Source organism: Planococcus citri, chromosome 5 (genome assembly GCF_950023065.1).
Source record: "Planococcus citri chromosome 5, ihPlaCitr1.1, whole genome shotgun sequence".
In the NCBI taxonomy this organism is placed as follows: domain Eukaryota; kingdom Metazoa; phylum Arthropoda; class Insecta; order Hemiptera; family Pseudococcidae; genus Planococcus; species Planococcus citri.
Genome location: NC_088681.1, coordinates 47,503,479 through 47,511,817, shown reverse-complemented (window position 1 = coordinate 47,511,817; position 8,339 = coordinate 47,503,479). Strand labels below are relative to the sequence as shown.

The 8,339-nt window shown below is 37.5% G+C and overlaps 1 long non-coding RNA gene across 1 annotated transcript; it reads right to left on the bottom strand.

The window, feature by feature from the left end:
• Nucleotides 1–417: 417 nt before the first annotated feature.
• On the bottom strand, nt 418–1,428 carry LOC135848042 (uncharacterized). Its single transcript, XR_010559299.1, has 2 exons — nt 1,273–1,428; nt 418–895 (listed from the first exon to the last, which is right to left on the bottom strand). It is a non-coding gene; the product is annotated as an uncharacterized LOC135848042 (long non-coding RNA).
• Between the last annotated feature and the right edge of the window lie 6,911 nt (nt 1,429–8,339).

The following is an 8,339-nucleotide window of genomic DNA, read 5'->3' as shown; positions in this document are numbered from 1 at the left end:
AAATTTGTAAATATTAGTGAAACGTTATGGAGTACGAAAGTGAAGCGTATCAGGTGCGATAACGCTAGTGAATTTATCGGAGGTACCTTTAAAGAGTTTGTCGACGAAAAAGGCATATCTATGCAGAACAGTGAGCCGTATGAGAAGCAGCATAATGGCACCGTCGAGCGTTTTTTCCGAACCATCCAAGAAAAAATGCGAGCTCTGTTATACAAAGGCGGTTTAACGAATAAATTCTGGCTTTACACTGCATACACGGCGAACTACGTGTACAATCGTTTACCGCATTCTGCCTTGAACGATCTGTCACCGTACGAGCTGTGGAATCGCCGAAAGCCGGATTTATCGAGAGTGAGATTGTTTGGAAGCGTTGCACGAGTTCTAGTACCGCCTGAAAAGAGAAAGAAAACTGATGAGAAGTCGATCGATATGGTTTTACTCGGTTTTACAGAGACAGGTTATGTATTGTACGATGTTTTACGAAATAAATTTACGAATTCGAGTTGCGTAGAAGTAGACGAAACGCGTAAGATACACGATGTTATTAACGATCATTTGTTAAAAACATCGGTATCAGTGAGTGTAAGCGATGTGAATATCGTACCTACGGTTACACCAGTAAGTAACGTTGATTCAGCTCCTGGTTGCTCCAATTGGATAAACCCAGATGAGCTGACTGAAGCCGAACGTAGCGGTGATAATTTAGTAGATCGTAGTTTAATCGATACATCATCTTCGGATGAACGTAGCGACGATTTTGCTTGCTTTGCACTCGCTGGGGTCGATGACCTTACGTATGAAGAAGCGTTAAACGGTCCTGAGTCGAAATTTTGGCGTGTAGCGATAGATGAAGAGTTAAAGGCGATGGAGATCAAAGACGTTTGGTATTCAGCATCTGAAAAAAGCGTAAATAAAGAGAATTATTCGAAAGTAGATAGTAAGTGGGTTCTAAAGAAAAAAATCAACTCGAATGGTGGGGTGAAATTTAAGGCTAGATTGGTGTTGCGTGGTTTCAAAGACAACCATTTTTATGAGTTGGATGAAATATACGCTCCAACACCTAATCAACCGATAATACGCTCGATGCTCAATCTAGCTATGGTCAACAAGTGGCAACTGCATTTCTCAATGGAGATATAAACCGAGGTATTATGTTCAACCCACCGAAAGGGACTAACGAAGAAAAAGGTGTCGTATATATTCTCAAACGTTCGTTATATGGGTTAAAAACGAGTCCCAAGTCGTGGAACGCAAAATTGAATGAGTATTTACTTTCGCTCGGTTTCGTAAGGAGCAAAGTTGATCCGTGTGTCTACTTCGATGCCGAAAATCCTCTACGTTGCGTGTTTGTCGTTTACGTAGACGATTTTCTAATTACAGGTTGCGATGATCGTCTAATTGAGTGGTTGGTCAAGCAATTGAATGAGCATTTTGGAATCAGAGACCTGGAACAATGCAAGAAGTTCATTGGAATGGAAATTAATCGTAGTAAAGAAAAGTTAGAAATACATCAAAATTCATATATCGAGCAGTTAGTTAATGATTACGGTTTATCTAATTCGAATAGTATCTCAACTCCAATCGAACCGGGCTTGAAGATTACCAATCTCAAGCTCGATAAAAGTTATGAAACCAAAGTGCGTGGTCTCTTAGGAAGTTTAAGTTACATAGCAAGGGGAACACGTCCCGATATCGCTTTTGCTGTAAACTTTCTAAGCAGATACCAGCACTTGGCAAACAAGGAGCTATTCGAATATAGTAAGCGTATTCTCAGGTATTTACGTAGTACGTTGAACGTGAAACTTACCTACGTAATACCTGAAGTCGTTGATAAATACTCTGTTAGAGTATACGTAGATTCGGACTTCGCTGGTGATTGTTTAGACAGAAAATCAACGTCTGGAATTTTCGTGTTACATTATGGCAACGTTATTGACTGGGTAGTCAAGAAACAAAATTGTGTAAGTCTTTCGTCGTGTGAAGCTGAATACGTTGCGTTAAGTACGTCTGGAAAGGAAGTCTTGGCTTGGCGAAATCTGTTTGTCGAATTAGAAGTTCGTATTGACACCGTACCGGTGTATTGCGATTCTAATGCAGCGATTGCCGTTGCGAATACGGTCGAATCGAAACGTACCAGACATATAGATGTCTGTTATCATCATATACGCGATTTAGTCACAAAACAGATCATTTACTTGCAAAAGATATCTTCGGCGGATCAACTTGCCGATATTTTAACCAAAGCCACGACACGTACCGTATTCGATAGACTCTGTGAGTCATTGTTTAATGCTTAAATTAAGTTTTCGAGTTGTTTTTTATGTAATTTAAGTATAATTTAACTGAAATTTTGCTGTAAAAATATTTTGTTTCAAAGTGTTTACTAACACCGGTATTGATAAGAAGCAACAAGTTTTACGTTTATTTAAGTGGTACGCGTGTTAGGGAAAATATTTTTATGGTGGGGTGTTGGCAAAATTGGAATCGTAACCGTAACGAACTATGTTCGGTAACTTTTAAGTTTTTATTTTTTATTAAAAATGAATTTCGGTTTCGCGATATATATATTGTTGGTTACGTATAAAATGGTTTTTTGTTCTTTTCGTAAAATCGCGTAAACTGTTGGCTGTTAAATTATCGTTGTTTTTTCGTTGTTTTCGTTAGTTAATAAGTTCGTTCGCGTTAATATTATTCTTGTCCTCGTAAAGTAAAGTCGTCGAGCATTTTGCTCAATTTCTTTTGTCTGGTTTATTGATCGTTAGGTCAATGACCGTTTAAAATAAATATTTATTTATTTTGTTGAAGTTTGTTTTCGATTTGTCGAATGTTTGGCAAGTTTAATATTATTGTCAGTCAGGAGTTATCGTTATTCTTCGATTCTCCGTACAAAAACTAGGTAGTTATGTCAAAAATTGTCCAGAAATTTCGTTTTAATGCAAAAAAGTTACGAAACAGCCTCACTTTTTCGATAAAAATTTAGAAAGAATAAATTTTTTTCCAGTAAACCTTTTTCATGAAATCTAAAATTTTTTGGCAAGATGAACCAATGTGAAAGATTTTTCAACGAAAGAGTTCTTAGGTACCAAAGTTTATTTTTGGTCTCTCCAGGGTAATTTGAAATTTGTGCAGAAAATTGCAAAAATTTGCTGGAGGCTCCAGAACCAGAATTACTTGAAACTTTGCAGTTGTTGGTGTGTGGAATTCAAAAAAATTTAAAAATTGTTCTTAAAATAATTTTTTTGAATTTTTAAAATTTTCAAAAATTCCAAAAATGAACTTAAGGATTTGAAATTTTGGAGTTTAGGGCATGCTCTTTCAATCTAGTTTGGGTTCATTCAAATCGTGCTGTGTCCTTTCACTTACCAACGTTTTTCAATTCGACCCTCATCGTGCCCCTAACGTTTTCATTTTACATCCTTCAATGAAACTAGGGGGTTGGAAGGAGTCGAATTGAAAAACTGAGGGCCATACTTGTTTTTAGTTTTCTAGAGCATTACTCCGCAATTGTAGGATGCACTGGAAGACGTGAAGGTGACCAAATCGAGAAAATGTAATCAAATTTCAAACCTTAATAAAATGAAGATAGCTCGAATCAGAAATCAACATTTTTTTCTCGGGGTCGTCGGGGACACTTTATGGGGGGAAAAATCGAAAATCACCTACCCAAACCATCGTTTTTGAAAGTTGCTCAACTAGAACTACATTGTTCAAGCTTGAAGATCAAGATCAAGGTTGCCAACATTGAGAGGGCAATGACTGCGACATGACATCTCGATTACGAAACTATTTTCAACAATCGCAACAATAATAGAAAAAATCCCTTTTCTACTCGTAGTCTTTGTCACATCTGTCTCTATAGGTATAGCTAATGTGCTGCGTAAATTCAAGTGCCTCTGTTTTCAAAAAAAGCTTCATCTTAATGTGCCCTTGAACCCTACTTTACGGTCGTCTACTCGGCCTTTTACGATTTTTTTTTTTTTTAGCATTCTTATTCAGTACGGTGGGTACTATTTAGGGTTAAACCTTCGCCTTCGGTGTCATTACCCTTTCGATAATGGTGTTTTCTCATTTTCCTGGCGTAAAGAAATCCAATAATAACAACAACAATGTATGTGTAATATAGTTTCTTTGAAATGATCCGACCACTACGCGATGGTTCAAGATGTTGAGGTGCTGTTGGGGTTGTCGAAAAAAATACCGATAGAAAAACCGAAATTTGATGGACAGATTTGAGATTAGAAACACAATAAGTTGTTGCAAACAATTGTGATGAAATAGAGCTGTAATATTTTATAGCGAATGAAAGGGGTTGATTGCAAAAAAATATTGTTACGCGGTTCGGATTATTTTTGTAAAAAAATTACGTAACGTGGAGGATTGAAATTTTGAAAAATGATACCCAATTTTCAAAAAATCGTGTAACAAAGTAAAATTAGAGATCTGCAAATTTGAGCTGAGTGTTTTGGGGACCCCTTCCAATAAATTATCTCTTCTCAAGTTATCTCTTGAAAGTTCAAAAATTTATGTATTATGTGAGAGTTCCTTTGGCTCATAATTAGCCCTTGTACTGACACATCTCCGCAGACGGTGCCTCAAATGCTGCGTTCGATGATTTGATGCAACTTTATGCAGTCTTATCGTGCAGATCAACGTCAATTTTTACAATTCCACAGTTCGCCAGTTTGTAAGTGTTCCTTAGGTATACCTTATGCCATCTCGAACACGCTTCAACGATTTTTGATTCAGGTAAAGCATCGGCGAGGGAGAGGAGAAACGAGAACCGAATTTAAGGCAATAAATCTTACAGAATTTAAATTCTATTGAACAAATATCACCTTTAAATCTTATAGTACACGTATCCCTCATATACCTGAGTTCACCTTCTTCGGACTCCGATGCAAGTTACGCACCAATTGTTCCCTTCTGAGACCCTTTTCACATACCTTCTTCACTCATAAAAAGGAAGCAAAAAATATGTACATGCATAAATATACGTCAGGGGTGGCGTGGCAGTCGTGTAATGGCGGTACCTCTTTCTACCTCAAGGTATCCGAGAATAGTTACGTTACGTGTATAATCTTACGGTCTGCGTGCGAAACTGCGAAAGCGAATTGACCAATTCTCGTGACAATTGTTGGCAGTCTGCTGATTTATGGTGTGTAGGTTACTGGTATCCAGACCTAGACCTAGCTTGTCTACATAATACAGTCACATAACGTGTGCGTCTACAAATACGAATTTGTATAGTACAATATCGGTGATTTAAGTTTTTGTACATTTAAGCTATAAATCTCGTATCTTTTGACACCGGTCGCGTCGTCTTTTTTCAATCACAAACATCGGTGACGAATGTTTTGTCAAAGGCTGGCCAATGTGACTGTGACTACCTCAACCCAGACAGAGAAGCTGTGAAAAATGAGCGTACATTTTTTGAGTAGGCAGTGAGTTTGGAGTCGTTGCTCGCGAATCTATGTAAACGAAAGCGAGAAGAATCGTAGTTCAGTCACCTAGGAGTTAATCGAGTCCGGCGGTGGTGTATTACTCGCATATATATTGTTGTAGTAGGTACAAATTCGCATCGTACACACACACTTACACAGCTCGAAAAATGTACGTAATTACTGGTCCGTCCACGTCTTCTCCGCGCGCTCACGCTCCATCCGGTCATCACCACCGTAAGCTTGATACAAAGATGCGACTATGGCGCGCGAACGAACTGGTTTAACAGAGTTATTTTTACTGTAACGGGGCTGGGGTCGGGAGGACACATTGAGGTAGGTATAATAGTGATGCATACAAGTCGTGTATTCTTTTTTTGCCCACGCGGATTCGTTGGTCAAGAATCCTTACATGTAGAAAGAGACTTGTTTATATCGGGTGTCCGAGCCGAGCTGAAGTTAATATGACCAAAGATGTCTGTTTGTACTGTTTTGGAACGATTTTGAGTATCATGAAGTTGTTGTGTTTATTCGTTCAAAATTGAAAAGGTTTTGAAACTTTTCGAGATTAAATATTGCAGCTATTTCAAATTTCGAAATTTGGACACTCGAATTATCCCAATGAGAACTTTGAAGATGGAAGAAGTCGGATCAGAAACGTAAGAAAAAAATTGACCCTAGCGAAGCACAAGCAAAAGTTTTTGAAAATTTGATTTCGAGATGCAGATGTACCTATTGACATCAATTTTCATCTTTCTCGATATTCTTCAATTTTGGGGGTCTCATAAAAGAGCACCACCATCATTTGGAGGACAACAGGGTGCTTTTCTTGAAAAAGTGGTTATCTAAAAGTACTCTGCTGAAACATTATCAAAAAATTTGTATAGATATGGATTTTTCATTTTTTTGTTGATTTTTGTCAACTTTGAGGTGCTTTATAGGTAACCAACATGATTTGGGAGACCGGGGGAAGGTTTTTCTTGAAAAAGTGCGTATTCAGAAAGATTCTGCACATAAGTAAATAAAAAATTACAAACGATTTCTACAGACATCAATTTTTAATATTTTTTCATTTTTCCCAAATTTGAGGGGCTCCATGCTAGTGAGCCAAAATCATTTGGGGGTCCAACAATGGGTTTTTCTTGAAAAGGGGATTATGTAGAACAATTCTAATGTGGAAATGAAATATTTTCAGCAAATTTTCCATAACTTTGATTTATTATCATTTTTTGTGATTTTTCCAACTTTGAGGGACTCCTTACTAAGAGACCAATATGGTTTGAAGGACCGGGGAAATTTTTTTCTTAAAAAGGGGATTATTTACATAGAAACATTCTGGGGAAAATAGAAAATAGGGAATTATTTTCTCATCTGAGGTCATGTTTTTGGGGGGGGGGGAGCTGCAAAATTCGAACTTTTCAAAATAAGGTACACCCTAGTATACATCAACACTTTGCTACGCTCATGCAGGGGGGGGGGAGGGTACTAAAAAAATTCTCTGACGATTGCTACATAGTATATACTTTGCTCACATTTCTCAAATATTAGGTCACTTTTTTCAAATTTTTGGTCACTTTTTTGCTATTTTTCAGTCACTAAAGTCACTAAAAAAAAAATAATAATGAGTTTCATGCCTGCAGACCCAAGCGAAGTGAGGGCGAAAACTTTTGAGAATTTGTATTTTGAGAGAACCAAAAACAATGATTTGTATGCGAGGAGTTTATTTTTTGGGTTTTAAAATTTTAGAATTTGAAAGAGTTTTTTTTTGGATGTTAATTTTGAAAAAGAGAAGAGAACAGACTCAAGTGAGTGCAAAAGCTTTTGAAAATGCGAAAAATTTATTTTTTCACTTTGAAACCTTAAAAAAAGTTGAATGATATATTTTTTAGAAATTTCAATTTTTAATAAGAAATAAAAAACAACTCAGACAAAGCGAGGTCAAAAGCTCTCAAAAACTTGCTTCTTGAAAAGTAAAAAAACGGGATTTTCTTTCATCGCAGACGCTTTTCTATTCTTTTGTCAGGCCCGAGGCAAACTGCCCCATTTCCCCCCCCCCCAAGAACCTCGCCTTCAAAAACATCCAAAATTTTGACTTCGAAATAGGTCTGAAGGTGTAGAAAGGGTTGAATCGAAAAATTGAGGTCATATTCGTCTTCAGAGTTTTCGAAAACATGTGTATTTATTTTTATGTTATCACACAATCTCAACATTATTTTTTTGCAATTTTGTTCTAAAACGAGGGGAAAGACTGCCCCTTCCATTGAGAATGTCAATTTTGAAAATAGTAGGTAGGTATACATATTTTAATCAGCATGAAAAGTTGAAAAAAATTGCACTAAATTCCTGACAATCATTATGCTGGACTTTTGAAAACTTGAAAAAAATAACCAATCTACGTATACGACTTTTTCTTGTATTAAAGTGGACTTTTAGCCTTTAGGTATCAAGTCCGACTTATGGGAACTCGTAACAAAATAACTAAATTGTTGAGAAGCCCGACCAGTAGACAGACGACCTTCGAGAGACCAGACAGACAGATGAATAACCTTGGAAGGACGGACAGGTCGACAGACGACCTTAGGAAGCCAGACAAGCACGGTCAGACATGGCAGACAGACAGCCATGAAAAGCTGGACAAGTTGTTGAGTGACCCCGAGAATCAAGACACATCGGTCAATGACCTTGAGAAGCCAGACAAGAAGACAGACGACCTTTAGAGCTCAGACAGACATGCGACAACCTCGAGATACCATGTAGAAGAACAAACAACTAGATCAGTGACCTTAAGAGGCGCAAAGACAGACAAACAGACGACCTTGGGAAACCATATTGACGGGTCAATGACCTTGAAAGGCCAGCCAGACAGACATACGACCTTGAGAAGCCCGGCAAACGGGTTAG